Here is a 19726-nt window from a genome sequence, read left to right as displayed (position 1 = left end):
TCTGGCTTGTAGGATGGTGAGACGACATGCCATTTGTAGGAGATATAATTATTCTTCTTGAATCCGACTTGAGGAGGAGACTTTGCTTGGTCTTGGAGGGCCTTCCTATACATTGAATGACTCATACACAAGTGTAATATGCCCAAGAAGGGTCCTTCATGTTAGAGTAAGTATTTGCATACTGCCATCAGTGATCAAAATTGCTCTTTTCATATTCATTTTAGGTGTCACACTCAATTTTTTTTTATCATTCCACTAGGTCATCAAAAAAATTAGTAACTAATGGTAGTCCTAGTCCAAAACATCACTCTTCCCTAAATGTGATTACTTGCTGGCATAGTTTCATATCTTGTTGACTGTACATCATCCATAAAGTTTTTTTTTTTATCATGCCATTTGTATCAGTCATGAGGTCATTATGTCATCTTAAAATTTAGTCCTTCAAGGTCTCATTAGGTCTTTTAGGTTTTTTCAAGGTTTCATTAGATCATTAGGGTTGCCAAGGTTCCATTCCATTGCATAAGACCAGCAAATAAAGGGTGATCAAATAACATCCCTTCACCATGTGAAGATGATTTGTAAAGAGAAATGCTTATTTCAATATGTAATTTTATGTCTTTCAAATGTAATAATTTCACCATCCCACGTTGTTAACTCAATGTTCCAAAGATGCCAAACAATCAAAAGATCAATTTTTCAAAGGAAATAGTCAAGTGAAAGGGTAAAGTTTCAAAGGGTTAAGTGCATGCCAAAGGGAGTCATCTTTTCCCAAGGGTATCCAAATCATCATTTTCCACAAGCACTAAACCCTAATTTCCTCACCCATTGAGCTAGGGTTAGCTATGGAATCAGAGACATCTAAGTATACGAGGAATAAGAGAGGTCATTGCAGCAAGTATGATGCCATTCGAGCTCATACACATCATGTCTCCATCATTTTTCAATAAGTCAGTCCAAGAGACAAATCATTTGCTACACATAGGGTCTTTTTTTCTTCAAACTATGTTTTAGACCAAACAGGGATGAATTTGGCAAAAGCGAGAGAGGTTTTTTTCCATAATAGGCCAAGGATGAAACACCTCCTTCACTTTTTACACAGGTGTCATGGTTTTAGATAAATGTAGAAAAAAAAAGTTGCTACAAGAGAGTTGTTGCATTTCTACAGTGACTTTGGGAAAATCAATTTTTCTTGTAGCTGGATTGTCCAAATGACTTGCTTCATGAGTCATCTGATAACTAGAGAGCAATATCTTTCTAGTGAGCTATCATGATCTCAATTTGGAGTTGAGGAAGACCTCCAAAAGTTTCCTGCAAGAGAACACTTCATTTTTGCACCCTCATTCTGCACTTTTTGACCAATCTTGGGAGAATTGACTTTTCAGGGGCTATAATTGATCATTTTCAGTGCTTGATAGGTACATTGTATATCCAAGAGAGAGACCTTTCCAACAAGCTATCATGGGCTCAATTTGGACACTGAGAAGGTAGTCAAAATCAACTTGCAAGTTGGCGGGCGCTGGGTAGAGTCATTGTGCGCCTAAGTATGGTGTTGCGTGTCTGTGCAGTGAAGGGCACTTTTGCCGGACCAAGCCAGAGAAAATTTCAACGGTGTTGCGCGCTTGTGCGTTGAAGGGCGTGTCTATCAAGGACGCTGCGCACAGGCACTTGGTGCTACGTGTTTGGCCAGTAAAGCCTGCAAAACCCTAGGAGCACCAAAACACAACTTTTCTTCATCTACTCAAGCTACAAAGGCTTCTATTACCTGCATACAACAAGTGGGTGGCCCAGTGTCTCTTTTTCTCCATCAATTACGCAAGTTGGCACCCTAAATTTTAAAACCCTAGCAAAGCCTTTCTTATATGTTTCCAAAATCACCTATTTCATCAGAATTACAACACTTCATAGACTTTGTCACTCTCAAATCATCCTTACCTTTAATTCATTCAATATCCCTCACTATTTCACTCACCTTGACCCACATATCAGTCCCTCAAGTTTCCACCTTAAAAACATGGCAAAAGAGTCACACTAGTTCAGAAAAAGGGGAAAGAGGCAGGTGTTTACCCCACTCAAAGTGGAAGGGGCCTTGCCTTCGTCATCAGCATCACAGGTTAAAGGAAAAGAGAAAATGGTGGAGGAAGCAAAGGTCAAACAGCAGCATGAAAAACATGACACTGAAAAGGAGTTTCTCCTTGTGAACTCAAGTGATGAGGAGAAAGACAAAATCACTCAGGCTGCCTTGAAAGCAAAGGATGCCAAAATCAGGGAGCTTGAGACTAGTTTACAAAGGGCCAAATATATCATCTCCTTTTATGAGCAAGAGAACAAGCAGCTAGAGGTCAAGCAAGAATTGATGCAAACCAAGTACATCAAGGCAAAGAGGGAGGCTGAGAAGGCCAAATTTCAGCTTGATGAGGCTTATGGAGATTATGGAGAGCCGGATGATGAACAGGGACAAAGAAAAAGGCCAAGAACAAGAGGATTGAAAAAAGCCTTAGAGCTTGAAAGACAAAAAGAGGCAAAATTGGAGAAGCAACTCACTCTAGCTGAGCAATTGGTCAAGGACATAGCTGAGAACAGAGAGTCTTGGCTTGAGAAAGTGAACACACACTTGGAGACCCTCTTGGACAAAGCAAACAAAGATGTTGAGATACAAAGGAAGATGGCCAAGTATTATGCAAGGAGATGTCCTTGGAATGATTGTTATCATCATCAAGTGACGTGTCCCTGCCATTTGGACACTCCTTGGCATAATGGCCGAACTAGTTATTTGCCTTTCCTTCCACCACGAGATCTGGTCTTCCCAATGAGGTGATCTTTAGGTAGGCCATATTTGGTTGTGCCATTCTCATAATATTCTCTGCTTCGATTTCACCCTCGATGAATTTGAAGAGGGATGCGGAACCCATTGATCCTTTTGTCCTTTCCCAACTGTCTTCGTTGATTGCTCTTTCACTCTTGCTTTGGGCATTGTCTTCACCTCGACTCTGATACCATGTTAAATTCAGGTATGTTCTATGCTAGAGCAATTTATTTCAATTTTCACAGTTAGCTCAATATCTTTTCCAGATTAGCAATCACATCAAGCATTAAAGTAAACTGTAGATAAAACATACATATGAATCGCAAAGGACAAGCCAAGACAAGAGGACACAAGATGTGGCGCTAGCCAGGGACAAACCCCAACGTAGGGAAACCCTTGATCAATTCTTCTTATATGTTCTTCAATAGTTCAGCAGAGAGAGAGATAGTACATATACATCAGAAGTCAACATATTGACTTATCTAAATAAGAGCAGAGATCTTCTCTACGAAGATAGCATATGAGGTAGTTGATATGAGCTGAGTAGAAGGCATACTACTTCTATTGATCCAAGGTGACTCCATCACCATGCTGCTCCTCACTATGTTGCACCTCACTGTGCTATAGTCAATCATCATGTTGGACCTCATTACCATACTGCACACAACATATTGTTGCATCATCAAGTTGTACCTTATCATCATACTGCACCCACAAGTGCTGCCTTATACTGCACCTCACTGTGCCCATCATGTTGCATCTCATTTAGCATTTATTTATCAATTTTGCACAGCCTGCACTACACTTCATCATGATGCCCATCATTATCTATTTGTTGCATTAACAGCAGACAGGGCAGCCTTCATATGTCCAGATAGTCCTATCGAACGGTCATCAAATCCTTGACTGTGGTGTCATGGCCTGCGGCCTGACACACAGTCTTCCTGTAGCTTCTAGGTAGCACAAATAGGATCCGTTGTCCTCCAATGATACCTCAACGGATCTGATCCTAAGCTCCCCTAATTTCGCCCTCCTAAATATCCTCACTGTCTTTCTAAAATAGCTTCAGAGAGGGCTTATTTCTCCACATTGAATACTCCTTCTAGTTGTTTCTATCACGATGTTCCTTTAGGGCACATTCAGAGCTAACGTATGGACTTGTCACCCTCAAATAGTAGTTGTACCTTCCAGCAAACCCTCCTTGTCTCGGCTTCCTCCAATCAGTCATACTATCCTCTAAAGGGACACCTGAAATATCCCTCAAATGTCCACATTATCCAGTCCTTTCCTTGCTATAGCTAGGGCTTCCTTTTGGACAGCGAAATAGGGTCTTTAGACTGTGGATGGATGACCTTGGATTAGGTCTCTCTAGACTGGGAATAGGGCTTTCTTTAGGGAGCGGATTAGGGCAGGTTTGGGCAACGTATAGGAGCCTCTTTAGGTTGTGTATATAAGCTCCTCTAAACGTGGATAGATCTCCCTTCAATGATCTGTCTTTTGTTGTGGCTAGGAGCGTCTTTTGACTGTGGTTAGGGAATCCCTTATTGTTGCGTCCAAGGGTTGTCTAAGAGAGATACGCTACGGCTCTAAAATCAGAAGGCTTTAAATTTCAAATTTTAAATCGATTTTCCCCTCACCAAAAGTATTAATTGGTTGTTTCCTTCAACTTGCAATAGAGATGAGTGACTCCAGACGACATCCAAGGAATTCGACTAGGCTTCAATGAAAAGAATGTTGCTCTCTTGGCAAGCATTTTTCATTTAGATTGCTCGTCATCCAAGGAACTCTCGCACAAAGAGAAGAGCTTCAAATATATTTGATGCCCAAGAGGAAATGGCTCTGAGGAAGACATACAACCTTCCACAAATTTGGTTTTGTTCCAGGAAATGAGGATGGCTCTCAAAGACCAATATCATCTGCTAGAAATCCGAAAAAGAATTAAAAGTGAAATGACAAATCGACTTTGTATTTCTTGCTAAAATTTTATTACACTCTTCCAAGATGGACTTCGGAAAATTTATTACGGCTCTGGCAGATAGAACGACCCCAAAAGAATTTTGATTCAACCTCGACAACCTATAGACAACCTAAAAATATTGCACACGACTCAGAAGGATTCGATTTTGTCACTTATGAATGCACAAACCTCAATGGGTTCCAAAAATACCCATGACCAAGAGAATAGGAAGACACAAAGAATCAAGGCTCCTTCTCATTCCCTTGAGGAATTTTATTTATTTAATATTTATTTTCAAAACCCTAGCGGCAAAAAATTTGATTCCGCTGTTAAATTTGAAAATGGATCTATTTACAAACAAATAGATCTAATGATAGAGATGATTTTTCTCTTCAGATTTGCAATCAAATTAGAAAGTGTATACACAATTTGCAAATGAAATTTATATAAGGGTGGGTTAGAGAAAATAAAGATATGTACAGCGGTTAGAAGAATTATTTAGAAGACAATTTATAGATATGGAATAATTGAAGCTCTGATAAGCAAATCTATCACATGAAGCACCACATTTAAAAGATTTTTAAGATGTAAATGAATTTAAATGAATCATTAGCCAAGGAACCCTGCAAGAAAGTCCTCGTTAAATAAGTCACGGGATCCAATCAAGAAGACTCTTCAGATCTTATGCCTTGGGAATTGGCTAGTCCAACTGAGGACTTCCCCTCACGCCCAAGTTTTCAAATATAAAAAGATCTTTGCACACCCAAGATTAAGTCGTTAAATGAAGTCCTTGAGCCATATGGAATCCTCTGTATGGTTTTTCTAGCCCTACTCCTTGTTATTTATTTCTGTTGTTAAAGTAGTTTTCATTTCAACATTTTGTTTCAAAGGTGAAGTTTCACTTCTGTCTTTAGGCTAGATTTAGGTTTTTGAGCTTCTATTTCATGTACTTAATGCTATATGATATGTAAAGGGGTTAGAAGAATTATTTAGAAGACAATTTATAGATATACAATAATTGGAAATCTTATAAGCAAATCTATCACCTGAAGCACCATATTTAAAAGATTTTTAAGATGTAAATGAATTTAAATGAGGCATTGGCCAAGGAACCCTGCAAGAAAGTCCTCGTTAGATAAGTCACGGGATCCAATCGGAAAGACTCTTTAGATCTTATGCCTTGAGAATTCACTGGTCCAACTGAGGACTTCGCCTCACGCCCAAGTTTTCGAATATAAAAAGATCTTTGCACACTCAAGATTAAGGCGTTAAATGAAGTCCTCAACAACTACTCTTATCTTGGATGCCCTAATACATGCTCAAAGAGCATTGGATACCAGATGTTTACCCAATCATCCATTATGTCTTCCCAAGTGAAGACAAGAATGATGTGTCTATCTCTCCTTCTTAATTAGGGAGGACATCTATTCCAATAAAGGAATGTACTCATTCCTGCATAAGGAATGTAACTAATCTCCCTCTTGGCTAAGGAATTTCCAAGTTTCTTCCTAGTAATAAACATGTTTCCAGGCTCCCTCTTAATTAGGGACCTACAACAACTTCTCAGGTGGAGATGATGGACAACCAGATGCTTTAAGAATGCCTTCTTCACGATGTCATGAACTATTTTTTCGTTATCTAGGAGTCTTCATGTTTGGGACTTCTACATAGGGCACCGACCATCCATCACTTTCTTTGATGAGTCAACCATGTCATTATAAGAAAGTGATCCATCAGTCCATATATGGCCTTCCTTCATGCCATGTTTCTTTCTTCATGGCATGTTTACTTAAGGATCTTTCATCCTACTACATGTGCATTAGTGGTGGAAGACATCCATAGATCTTCCCTCAACAGCGCTTGCATAAACCCATCAGATATTTGTTCAAATATAAAGGAATGGACATTAACATCACCTTTGTGATGATCATCGTGAAATCTTCTAGTTTGCATCAACATCCTGCATACATATCGACACATCTCCCAAAGATATATATTGCCAAGGGTCTCTTTCTTTTTCAGACTCCATCAGAGTCTTCACATCTTCCATGGAGATATCCTAGTCAAATCTTCTTGGTCTTTCAGATGTTGATTGCCTTTACCATGGTTTCACATTCCATGATCTCTTCCTTCCTTTCTTCACACATTTCATTCCCAAGAACTTTCAATCAAAGTTCCTTAATTGTAGTCAACTACCTCATACTTCATATGAGGACATATTATGTTGTTTTTATCTTGTGAATGTGTGCCCCATGCATTCCTGCATCTCGTTGAGGAAGGGGATACTTTCTTTTGATCATGCTCTCAAGATAGAGCATTTGACATCCACAATATCAAATATAACCATACATACTTCATTTTTCCTTTAGGTCAACCAGACTTCCTGTAGCAGCGTCCTTGATTGAAAGACCTTCAATCCCTTTATCTGCTTCATTTTTATGTCATCATATCATCATCCCATGAATTCCTCAAGATTGGAATTCTTGATGACACATTTGCTTTTCCTCATGACCAATGAAGATTCCATCAACGAATCTTGAGGATCTAAAATATCCCCATCAGCAGATGTTTCTTTTTGACAAATGTATGATGAACCCTGTACTAGATGACATTACCCTTTAAGTTCCCAATGAGATTCCCAAGAGTTATATCCTTGACTTCCAAACCCTCTGTCGTGCTTCTCTATGATGATGTTTCGAGCTCTTGCTTTCAATGCTTCTATGATGTCTTGATGCATCCCATTTAGTGAATCGCGATAGCCATATCTTACAACAGAAGACTTAGGAGTTTGAGAAGTACTTAGGTGAGGAAGTCTATCTCAGTAATAGAGATCACTTACTTCCTCTTTCTTGGACTACTTCTTTTCAGCCACCTATATTTCTATGGCGATGTGGGCTTCTTCTCTTCCTCTTTTGTTGTCCTTCTTGACCTTAGGACAATCTCTTTTGTAATGCCTATATTCCTGACACCCATAGCATTGAATCTCAGACATGTCCCTTTTCTTTTTCCAAGAACAAGAGTTTCCAGATCTTCCTTTTCTTCTTGTCATTGTAGCATAAGCTTGACTTTGCTCACCTACTCCCACATCAAATTTGGTCTTTAGTCTAGATTCTTCAATCTTGCATAGTGACCATAGATTCTTGAATGGAGTAGCTTCTTTCTTCCCATAAATACTTGAAGTAAAGTTACCCCACTCCTCCAGTAGTGCATTTTATACAATTGTAATCATTTCACTACCAGACATGAATTCTCCCAGATCTTGTAGTTGATCCTGGATCTCAGATATCCTCATAAAGTATGAGGTTATTCCATCTGCCCTAGACATCTTCAGCTTGTAGAGTTCTTACCTTAATGAGATGACTTCTCCAGCAGTGCTTACGGAATACAACTCTACCAGTTTGTCATATATTTAATTTGAAGTTTCGAGTTTAGATACATATGCGATGAGGGGATCCTTGATGGATTCTATGAGAATCCTTTAAGCCCTAACTTCCCCTTTCATATATTTGGCAAGAGCATGAGCATCTTCCTCTACTAGTTTGTGATAAATCCTCTAACAAGTTCCATCGCCTCATTTTTAATGAGATTCAGATCCATCCTTTTGTTCCATGCAAGATAGTTTAAAACCCCAACCAATTTGTTGCTTTCCTTGCAGAAAGACATTTTGACAGATTCAAATGTGGACATAAATATACTTACTTGATAGGATGCTCCTCGTTGCTTTCTTGATGTTGATGATGATATAGAGGATAGAAAATTTCGCCTTCATGAAGGTAATTTTCTTCAAGAATGATCCTTGATCCCACAAGGAGTGAGATGACACCGCCTTTTGATCTAGCTTCCTTTGGATGAAATTATGAATAGTCTTGAAAACACTTTAACTTGAGAAGATGTAATATTTTGGCCTTCACCTTCTTGATGATGATCACAATACTTCTTTGTAGACTTCTTTGATCTAGGTTTATGATGTTTCCTTTGACTGCAAGATGATCTTTGCTTTGATGTCGAGATTTGATCCTTGATTGTCCCTTGATAAGATGCCCTTACTTGACTTAGTCACCTTAGCTCCGATACCGCATTAAGAAATCTAGGGCATAGTAATTATGTGATTTCTCTTCTATTAGTAACTGCTTGTGAGTGTTTTTTACTTCTTTAGATTAGGATCTTCTTTTACTTAGGTTATTAGTGTTCTTCTTCATCAAACAACTACTAATTCATAAACCATAAAGAGACAAGAGACACGGAATGTAGACTATTCCCCAGGGCCAAAACTTCTTCCAATTGAGAGGAAAACCAACACAGATTCTTCTTCTTATAGAGACTTCAATTGACAAATACCAAGACCAAAACCCTTGACCTATTTTCCACTCCAAGACAATGAAACAAATTCCCTTGATGAGATTCTTCCCTCAATGGTCAAAGCTTTGCTTCTTCGTCCTTCTTGGCTACTCTTCAGAATTTCGGTTCCTTGGCTCAACGTTGCACTCCTTGGTTCTAGTTCAAGAACCCTTAGCACATTAGCTTGACTAACTTTTACGTTATATCTTCTTTGCTCTAGAAGTAGACTTCCTCCTTTTAACTCGGCTTCTCTTTTACTTGTCCTTCACCCAACTTGATTACCTTTTGATACTTGTAACCTTCTCGACCTCCTTGTTGCAATAGACAGATTTGTACCTTCGCATGTGTGGAGATCCTTAGCCCAAAACAGTCCCAAAATAATGTTGGAACACTTCGTAACTTCTGCCTCTCTCCTCACTAGTTCTTCGACTCCTCCTTTGTCACATTCACATAGCTTAAATTCAGACCTGTTGTACCTCGCACTTCAGATTGTGATAATTGAAAATCCACCTCTGAAATTATGTCGAGCACTCCTCATTATAGTTGTTTCTTGATGAAATAAGTCAACTTGTAGGAGAGTGTGTTGACGTGTCATTTGTAGGAGATATGATTATTCTTCTTGAAGCTGACTTGAGGAGGAGACTTTGCTTGGTGTTGGAGGGCCTTCCTATACATTGAATGACTCATACACAAGTGTAATATGCCCAAGAAGTGTCCTTCATACATGACATAGACTCAAATTGACTTTTATGACTAAATGCCAAATCCTAAAGGCTCACATGGGAGCCATCACTAAAATAAAATTCCTTGCACATGACCCCCATGGGACAAGCATAACACTAATTTTATTTTTCTCCATTTCATGAATTAAATAAAATCACAATTACACATATCAACACGGCCAACTACCTAGGGTATATAAGCAGGCCCTCACTCTCATTTGTAACATCATTCTTATTCATACATTTTAACATATATTATTGTATCTTTAATGGTGATCTTTATATTCCAAGTCTTTTGGAGTCTTTAACCTACTAAACAGACCTTGTTTGTTATATTGGTATCAAAACATTCCTCTAATTAGACGAACTTTGCTCGCTACAAGTACAAAAGAAAACAGGATATAGGTTGCAAGTCATCGCCAAAACCTCCCACCTAAGAGGAAACCCATAAATCTCCTCTTTTTATAGATTCTTCAATTGACGAATTCCAAGACTTCTAGTCCAAGACCAATACCATTCCAAGACCAAGTTCGACCTTCTTGACAATGCGCTTCCTCTGTCCCAGTCAAACCCAGACAAATCTCTTCCAACAGCATGACTTCCATCCCCAGCTTCAGAATCTCAACCTCCACTGTAGGTCTGAAGTTTTCGGCCAATGCCACTGCTACTGCTTCCTCACGTGTGAGCGAAATTTAACCTTCCAAGGCCTCCCAGTCACATCGCTTGACTAACTTCCTTGTCTAGGCTTAGAAGGTGACCTATTAGGCTCTTCGTCCAGCAAATTTGACCTTCTTCCAGCACCTTGAGAATTTCAACCTTGAAGCAGTCAAACCCTACCTTTCCTTCTTTGCACGTGTGAGAGAGAGATAGCCCAAAACACTTCTTTCTTCATCCTTCTCCTCCTTCACTAGCCTTCTTCTGCTTCTCCTTCTCTTAGATGATGAGAAGTGAATGTGCATCCAAAGGAGGTCGAGTTCCCTCCTTTATATAGGCTTCTAAGGTGGACGTGTTTCCTCCAAATAGGTTGACTTCCTAGTTGTCAGGCCAACGGGTATTCTGACACTTTTAAAAACAAAAATAATTATTTTTACAAGTTACAATGTGTTTGATCGGGTCTTCAACATATGACAATGACTCTTTTGACTTTTTGACCTAGGACAAACCCTAGAAGCACGCAATGGGCGCTTGACCTTTAAAATAAAAGACCTTGAGCAAGAAACCCATGCTCCAAGAAAATAACAATAATAATTTTTCTTTCATTTTACAATATACAAGAATCAAAAGTACATTTTATATTTATGAATACCAAACCTAGTTACACATTTTTCAACACTCCCTCTTAACTAGGGAGGTATTCATAAATGATACATGGACATTCTGAATCTAGAGAGATCTCATAAGAAAAGTTGAATTGGTAACCCCTTTGTTTAGCATCATAACAACCAACAGTGTCACATAGCAAGGCCTTGACTAACAACTCTATCTCTCCACAAGATCAAAGCGCAATGCTAGCGAGACCAATGATTTATAAACAACATCATCATTGGCACATACTCTACATGGGTGTTCACAAAGTATGTCCTTCCAGGAGTATTCTTATCTTAGATAGTCAGTCCTCAAAGAATATCGGTCCTCTACGACTACTCTTATCTTGGATTCCCTACCTCATCCTCAAAGAGTATCAGACGCCAGATGCTTACCCAATCCTCCATTCTTTCTTCCCACGTGAAGACAAGAATGATGTGCCTATCTCTCCCTCTCATCTAGGGAGTGTTGTCGCATCATCAAGGCACATACTCCACCTCGGTGTTCACAAAGTATGTCCTTCCAGCACTATTCTTATCTTGGATAGCTAGTCCTCAAAGAATATCGGTCCTCTACGACTACTCTTATCTTGGATTCCCTACCTCATCCTCAAAGAGTATCAGATGTCAGATGCTTACCCAATTCTCCATTCTTTCTTCCCAAGTGAAGACAAGAATGATGTGCTTATCACTCCTAGTCAACTAGGGAGTGTTGTCGCCCAAAGTGTACACATAAGACACCACGCTCAAAGTAGGGGTTGTCACTATGATCCCTACTCACTCCGTTTAGATTCTCTCCTAGCTAAGTCAAGGGGGTAGTTCCTAAAGGTAAAAGGAAGAGAAAAACTTGTTGAAACAACAAGTTCTAGGAAACTAAGAGCAAGACCAATACCTCTCTTGGCAACTTTGAGATTAATTAGCAAGTGTGTTTATTAAATGAGCAAAGTAAATATTAACAAGATGATGTAATTAAGGACAATGAGGCAATAGCAAAATTAAAAGATATAGATCAGTGTCTAATGTACAATGCTCAAAGTAAATTATATCACTTGCACAAATATGAAAAGCTTTGAGTTACTAGATAAGTAGTGTTGCAAGTTAGCATGATAGATCACAACAACTAGAAATATGAGCAATAAACAGTTTAAGAGCAATTTGCAAGTAATTATGATTTACAAAAATACAAGTTGCAATTATAAAGTAAGCCCAAAATTCTAGTTATAATGATCAAATGAAAGATGAGATGCAAATGTTGCAAATGCTTCAACGAGATACACTTATAACACTATGCTTCAAAGAAATGAAATACCAATCCACTTAGGATTAAAAATAATTTCAGTACAAAGTGAGATTAGTTTATGACAATAAAGCAAATGGAGGTCACTCAACAAAACAAAGCATTAGATAAATAACAGAAGTGCTTAAATGGAAATTGCTCTTAATATGAAATGAATTGTTATAATATCACTTCACTTAGAATATGTCTTTAAGAATGTCTCAAGAGCAAATGAATGAAACTCAAAGACACAAGTAGTTATTTTAAAAGATATAAGCAACTTCCATAAACTTGGCCAAATGAAATTTATTCAATGATAAACAAAGTTATTTAATGCAAGTTAGATTAACTATGAAACTAAATCAAAAGGTTAGTGAAATATTCTAATAAATAAGAAAAATGTTAGTGCAAAGAAAGAAAGCTCCTACAAAAGATATGAGATATAGATACTAAGGGGTGGGGCCCCAAGCTCCCTAAAAAATTGATTTTATTAAAATTACAAAGAGCTCCCCTGGATAAATGAGGGGATTTTAACTTAGGCCGACTTAAAATATACTTTTTAAATGTCCCTATTTCAGATATCAATGAGAAAGCATTTTAATGATGATTTTATAATTTACCAAAAACCAAGAAAGAAAGAAAGAATATAAAGAAGAAGAAGAAGAAAAAAAACTCAAAAGGTAAATGATTTTCCCAAGTTAAATCCACTCTAAAAAAAATAAGTGACGTCCAAGCCAAGAGAGATATGCTAGGGCTATAAGATAATTTCCCAAGCCTCAAAGCATTAAAATCAGAGGGATTTAAATTTCAAATTTTAAATCAATTTTCCCCTCACCAAAAGTATTATTTGGTTGTTTCCTACATTTTGCAATAGAGATGAGTGACTCCAGACGACATCCAAGGAATTCGACTCGGCTTGAAAGAAAAGAATGTTGCTCTCCCAACAAGGGGGTTTCGTTTAGATTGATCGTCGTCCAAAGAACTCTCGCACAAAGAGAAGAGCTTCAAATATATCTGAGCCCAAGAGGAAATGGCTCTAAGGAAGACAGACAACCTTCCACAAATTTGGTCCTGTTCCAAGAAATGAGGATGGCTCTCAAAGATCAATCTGATTTGCTAGAAATCCTAAAAAAAATCAGGGTGAAATGACAAATCGACTTTGTATTTCTTTCTATAATTTTATTACGCTCTTCCAGGATTGACTTTGGAAAATTTGTTATGCTCTGGCAGATAGAACGACCCCAAAGAATTTCGATTCAACCTCGACAACATGTAGATGACCTTCAAAAAATTGTTTAAATTGGAGGTCAAGCCTAAGAATATTGCCCACGAGTTCCAAAAATACCCACAACCAGGAGAATAGGAAGACACAAAGACTCAAAGCTCCTCCTCATTCCCTTGAGGAATTTTTTATTTATTTAATATTTATTTTCAAAACCCTAGCGGCAAAAAATTTGATTCCCCTGTTAAATTTGAAAATAGATCTACTTGCAAACAAATAGATCTAATGATAGAGACGATTTTTCTCTTCAGATTTGCAATCAAATTAGAAAATGCATACACAATTTACAATTGAAATCTATATAAGGGTTAGAGAAAATAAAGATATGTACAGGGGTTAGAAGAATTATTTAGAAGACAATTTATAGATATGCAATAATTGAAGCTCTTATAAGCAAATCTATCATCTGAAGCACCATATTCAAAAGATTTTTAAGATGTAAATGAATTTAAATGAGGCATTAGCCAAGGAACCCTGCAAGAAAGTTCTTGTTAGATAAGTCATGGGATCCAATCAGGAAGACTCTTCAGATCTTATGCCTTGGGAATTGGCTGGTCCAACTGAGAACTTCCCCTCATGCCCAAGTTTTCGAATATAAAAAGATCTTTGCACACTCAAGATTAAGTCGTTAAATGAAGATCTTCTTGTGATCTCTTCCTCTCCACTTGTCTTTGGGTTTTGGTGGGAGGAGATATCCTAAGAGACTACGTAGCCCTAAAAAGAAGATGCCCTAGCTCTACGTTGTCATGGAGAAGACATATCCTAGATTTAGATGCAGTCAAGTAACCTTTCTACACAACAATAAGAAGCCTAAGTACGCTGCCCTAAATGTTGTCATACCCTAATTGCAGAGATCCTAAGATGCTGCCTAAATTCCCTATGGAGATGACCTTAAGGCCTAAACACAGTCATGGTGAAGACCCAAATGTTGTCCATAAAAGATCTACACGTTGCCTTATCTAGGCCCTAAAAGATATCCCTCATACGTTGTTTTAGGCCGCAGTTTGAGGTGGGTTTTCATGTGCCCTAACTGTTGTGAGCGCAAGCCCTAGCCGCAGTCCTATTGGGAGGACCACAGTCTTAACCCAACCACAAATAATGAGAAGAGTTGGTCGCGGTCCTAAGGGATCTCTAGATGTCAAAGAGTGTATCCAAACGCTGCCTAAACACTATCCTAGTAGTGTCATAACAAAAAAGAAAGAAGGGGCATAACGCAATCCATGGAGAGGCCTTGACATAGGCAAGAAGACACCCTAGTCTCAACCCTCATGATTGTGCAACAATAAGAGGAATGGATGCATCATGGTTGTATTATCAATATGTTTAGATGCAGCATTCTTGGATGGATGCAGCATGGATGGTGAATGCAGTGACTGTTGTGGGCAGCATGGTGCAGTATGGTGCAACACAATGGTACAACATGGTGATGATTGGCATGTAGGTATAGCAGCAGCACGATGCATTGCAGCAGCTTCTTGATGATGTGTACAACATGATGATGTGGCACTGCTCTGTGATGGGAGCAGCTCAGTGATTGGGTGCAGCACAGTGTCAAGAGCATCGTGATGATGAGGTGCAGCATAGTGATGGGTGCAACATGGTGATGGAGTCAACTTGGAGTAGTTGAAGCAGTATGCCTTCACCTAAGATCAGATCAGCTACCTCATTATGTTATCTTCATGGTGAAGATCTCTGCTCGTATCTTGTCGAGACAAAGTGTTGAATTTTGATGTATATGTACTATCTCTCTCTCTCCTGAACTGTTCAAGAATATATAATAAGAATTGATCAAGGGTTTCCCCACATTAGGGTGTCCCTGGTTGGCACCACATCTTGTGTCCTCTTGTCTTCGCATGTCTTTTGCAATTTATGTTTATGTTCTATCTGCATTTTACTATCATGCTAAATGTGATCGCTAATCTGGAATTGATATTGAGTTAAAGTGAAAAATTGAAGTAAATTGCCCTCAGCATAGAACATACCTAAAATTAACAATAAGACCTATGAAGGAGGTTCTCAAATCCCTAAAATCCTTTTGAGAACTTGGATTTCAAGTAGTCCTTAATAAATAGGCTTTGGTGAAGAATGGGACCACACGAGGCCGAGTGGACCCAACCCAGGTTAGGGGATGGATTTAGGCAACCATCCTTTTGAGAACTTGGATTCTCAAGTAGTCCTTAAGAAATAGGCTTTGCTAAAGAATGGGACCACACGAGGCCAAGTGGACCCAACCCAGATAGGGGATGGATTTAGGCAACCAATGATGTTCTTAACCTGGCCAAGGTGAGGGGAAAGGATCAAACAAGAATTTCCTTCCAAAGATGTCAAATTGATCCTATTAGGTTCTAGCCTTGGGAACACCTAGGCAAAACTTGATCCTAGAGCTACGGCTTGAGGTATCCGAAGATTCAAACGTCAGAATTGCTTCAAATTTGGAGGAGAGAAAAGGGACGCACCGACGCAGTTGTATCTAGGAGATCGAAATTTTCTTGTGGCTAGTTTCCCAGGAAATTGATGCCCTAGGTGAAGTGCCTAATTCACTGGGGGATATGGAGTCAAGGATAATAATGAAAAAGGATTTAGTCTCTTGTTCAAGGAGGCTCCAAAAGTCAACTGCGTCCAATGTTAGGGGAAAGGGAAGAAAAGTGGCTTTCAAGCATTTTTACTTCATACAAATGGTGCAAGCTTGTCAAGATAACATGATCTCTAGGACGTGTCATTCATCTAACAATGGCCCATACAAAGACTAAGCTAAATAGACACATAATTCCACATTTCATACATTCAGCAATTAGCCCTAATTATAACGAAACTCAAATGTATTTAGCAACAAGAAAAATAGTGTTAAATTTGTACTTACAATGTTAGAGAGTATACCTAACCACCATCACATTTGCAAATAAGAAGCTCCAAGACAGAAATAGCCCAAATCCATACATCAAAATTCATCCATCATCCAAAATAATCCTCCAAGGAAAAAGTGTGAAATTCTCTAAAGGTAAAGAGATCCCAAGTCAAGTGATGATACAAATGAATCAAACTAACTCCTATTTATACACCAATTAGGAGCTCGATTTAGCTAATAAGCCTACATTAGCCCACCAAACTAGCTCACAAATGAAGAGATAAGCCACTCAAGAGAACAAATAATAATCTTTGGTTGTCGTAGGGCCCTTTAAGAGGCCTGATGAAGTCCATGGGTGCCATAATAAAGAATAGAACCCTCAAAAGCAGTGGGTAAGGGGTTAGCCCCTTGTAATAACCTATGGTACTCCAAATGATTGTGGGGGCACACAAATGTCCCCATGGGCTTCCAAACAAGTCGAAGATGCCTGTAGGTTGTCCTCAAGTGCTACAATGACAATGTAGGAGATGCCACATCATCGTAGAAGTCCTGGATCATCTGCCAAGTGTGTGGTGTAGACCTGGGGTCAGTTGGGCATCATGGATCAAGTGCATCCTCCTCATCCAATAAGTAAACCATGAGCAATCTTTGAATGGTTGTGGGGATCCATGAAGTGCAATCTATTGCTATGGAGGCCCATGGCCCTCAACGCTCACCCTATATCTGCCAATGTATCCCTTTGGGGATTAGGGCACCATATAGAGAAACCAAAGCCCAAATGGAAACCATCTTCAATCTTGCATAATATCAAATACATCCCCTAAGCTTTCAATACAACAAGTCATTAGAGAAATCGAGTGAATGAGCTTACCTAATCATGGACCACAGGTGGGGACTTATAATGGCCTACCCTTCCATAATGGGCTTTGGGTGTGCTAATGTCTCCTAAAATCCCAGTGGGGTTAACCCAGTACCCTATTAGGTGGATTTTGATTCTAAACGGGATAATATAGTCAAGGTACATCTGTCAAAAGGTGGTGGCATGTGGCAAATAGGTAAATGAAATAGGGAAAGAGAGGGTGCAGCCCTAGGTCACAGGCTAGGGCATAGGGGTAGCTAATAAGAGGGAATTCCACACTTGGGTTTATAAGGTATTTGAGGGAGCAATCGTGGTACATGAGGTGCCTCAACCTTGGTTTTTCCACCCTTCTTTTTATGCTCTTTGCCTTTTTATGATTTTATTTGATTAATTGCTCGGGGCTCAAGGAGTTAGAGCATGATGTATAATATATAGCAATGAATTCCCCCCTTTAAGGTTGGGCAGTTCATCGCCCACCAGGAATTGGGACAATCATGGATTCCTATATGATGAGGGAGGTTCATAGAACCTACTAGAACCAGGGTGATGGCCATGATGATGTGGTAGAGCTTCAAGTAATGGATTTTGCCCACGTGCTAAATGCTTTTGTCCAGGCCATCATTTGCAATTTGTCGTACTTTTCCTAGTGAATGTGGCCACATATGCTTTGATTTTCCTTTTTGTTGCATCAACCTCTGAGCTTCATTCCAAGCCATGACCCAAAGTGTGGACAAGGCGAAGGGGTGAGCTGACCCTATGTGGACCCGATGGAGGAATGTGGATCCAAGTGGGAGAAGTGATGGATGGGGTAATAACAAATGGAAAGGGGGTAATGTAAGTGGATAAAGTAGCGGGACTATGCAACCAAAATCGGGGTTTCCCATGAAATACCATCCCTGGAAACAAGTGGTCAGTAAAAGAGATCTCACGGGACTAGAATGCAAGGTTTAAGTCCTAAAAGGGGTCTAAGGGACAAAAGCACAGACCTAGCCCATTCTTTTTGTCGAATCCCCCATTAATACATACCCAGAAGTGTCCACGATAAGAAAACTACAAGACTCAATTTCAAAATCACAAGGCATACCTTTAGCTTCGGGAGGCCCACCTTCAAACACATGATCATCACAGATGTGCAAGGCACCACGTGGTTGCCTTAGGTGGCAGAGAAATGGCACAATGAGCTAGTTGATGGCTGCAGGCTGAGGACCATCTTAGAGAAAAAATTCTCCGAGGGATATTACCCATAAAATGATCGGTAACAAGGACCAAGGACAAAAAAACTCTATCCCCAGCAACAGCGCCAAAAAATGTTGTGCCCAAAGTGTACACACAAGGCCCACAAACCCATAAATTCAATTCAAAAAGGCACAAACACCAAATGTCAACGTTGGTCAAAGTGTTGGTAGAAGACAAATTTCAGCCTCTTGTAATTTGCTCTCTCCTCTTTGCACGTGTGGATGAAGATCTACAACTTTCATATGTATTGAACCTCCTAGAAGAAGAAGAATGTGTGATGAGATGATGTCCAAATAAGAGCAACTTGAATTGTATTTACAGGTCTTGGAGGAGGGCAAAATAGTCTCTTAGGTGGACCTTGGTTTTGGTGCCATTATGGGTTTTCTCCTTAAAAATTATTCTTTTCCTTAACCAAATTAAATTCTTTGAAGGGAAATTTGGATCTACTCTAGATGAGGAACATTGTCCAATTGAGGGAATTTGTCCCTCAGCTAACAGGAAGTAGTTGTGCAAAGGAGTAATGCCAAGCGTTGGTGGACGACCCTCCATAAAAATGATGCAGGCCTAGCCCTAACTTTATGACCTTATCTTTCCACGTTGAATTCCTAAACTATGTAGCGTCCTTACATACATGTATGGAGCCACGACAAAATTCCAATTCATGCGTAGCATGGGCACTATTGGAGAGGGTCCATGGTTGTAACCATTGCATTAAAACCCAATCCACAACATTTTAAAATGGAGAAAACATGTGCCCAAATGAAATCCCGAGTAATTTATGTCTCGGGATATTCACATCACGAGACGGGAATTAGCACAAAAGTTAATGGAATTTTAATCGAGTCATGGAATTATATATATATATATATATATATATATATATATATATAGTAATCGACAACGAAGGGCTACATATGGACAGCCAGTGGAGATTCAATAGCGAACACCCCAACTCTTGAATCCGCTCCCGAAGCGCACCCCCTAAAAAGATTTGTGCTCCTTGGTTTTATAAGGTGCGAAAGAGGGAGCAGTTGGGAGCATTCGCTCCCTGACTTCTCCCGTTGCAATTTTTTAAGGAAAGAACGGTTGGGGAGGGAATGCTCC

General features: G+C 39.2%; 1 protein-coding gene across 1 annotated transcript in view; it reads right to left on the bottom strand.

The window, feature by feature from the left end:
• TIM (triosephosphate isomerase) overlaps nucleotides 1-19726 on the bottom strand; it is a 353432-nt gene that overhangs the window by 9915 nt on the left and 323791 nt on the right. The gene's annotated exons all lie outside the window — the stretch shown is intronic.

The sequence above is a fragment of the Pinus tabuliformis genome, chromosome 2_2 (assembly GCF_031772625.1).
Source record: "Pinus tabuliformis cultivar Carrire ecotype Pingquan chromosome 2_2, CPIR1, whole genome shotgun sequence".
Taxonomy (NCBI): domain Eukaryota; kingdom Viridiplantae; phylum Streptophyta; class Pinopsida; order Pinales; family Pinaceae; genus Pinus; species Pinus tabuliformis.
Note: the sequence above shows the minus strand (reverse complement) of the source record. Positions and strands in the feature narration are given on the sequence as shown.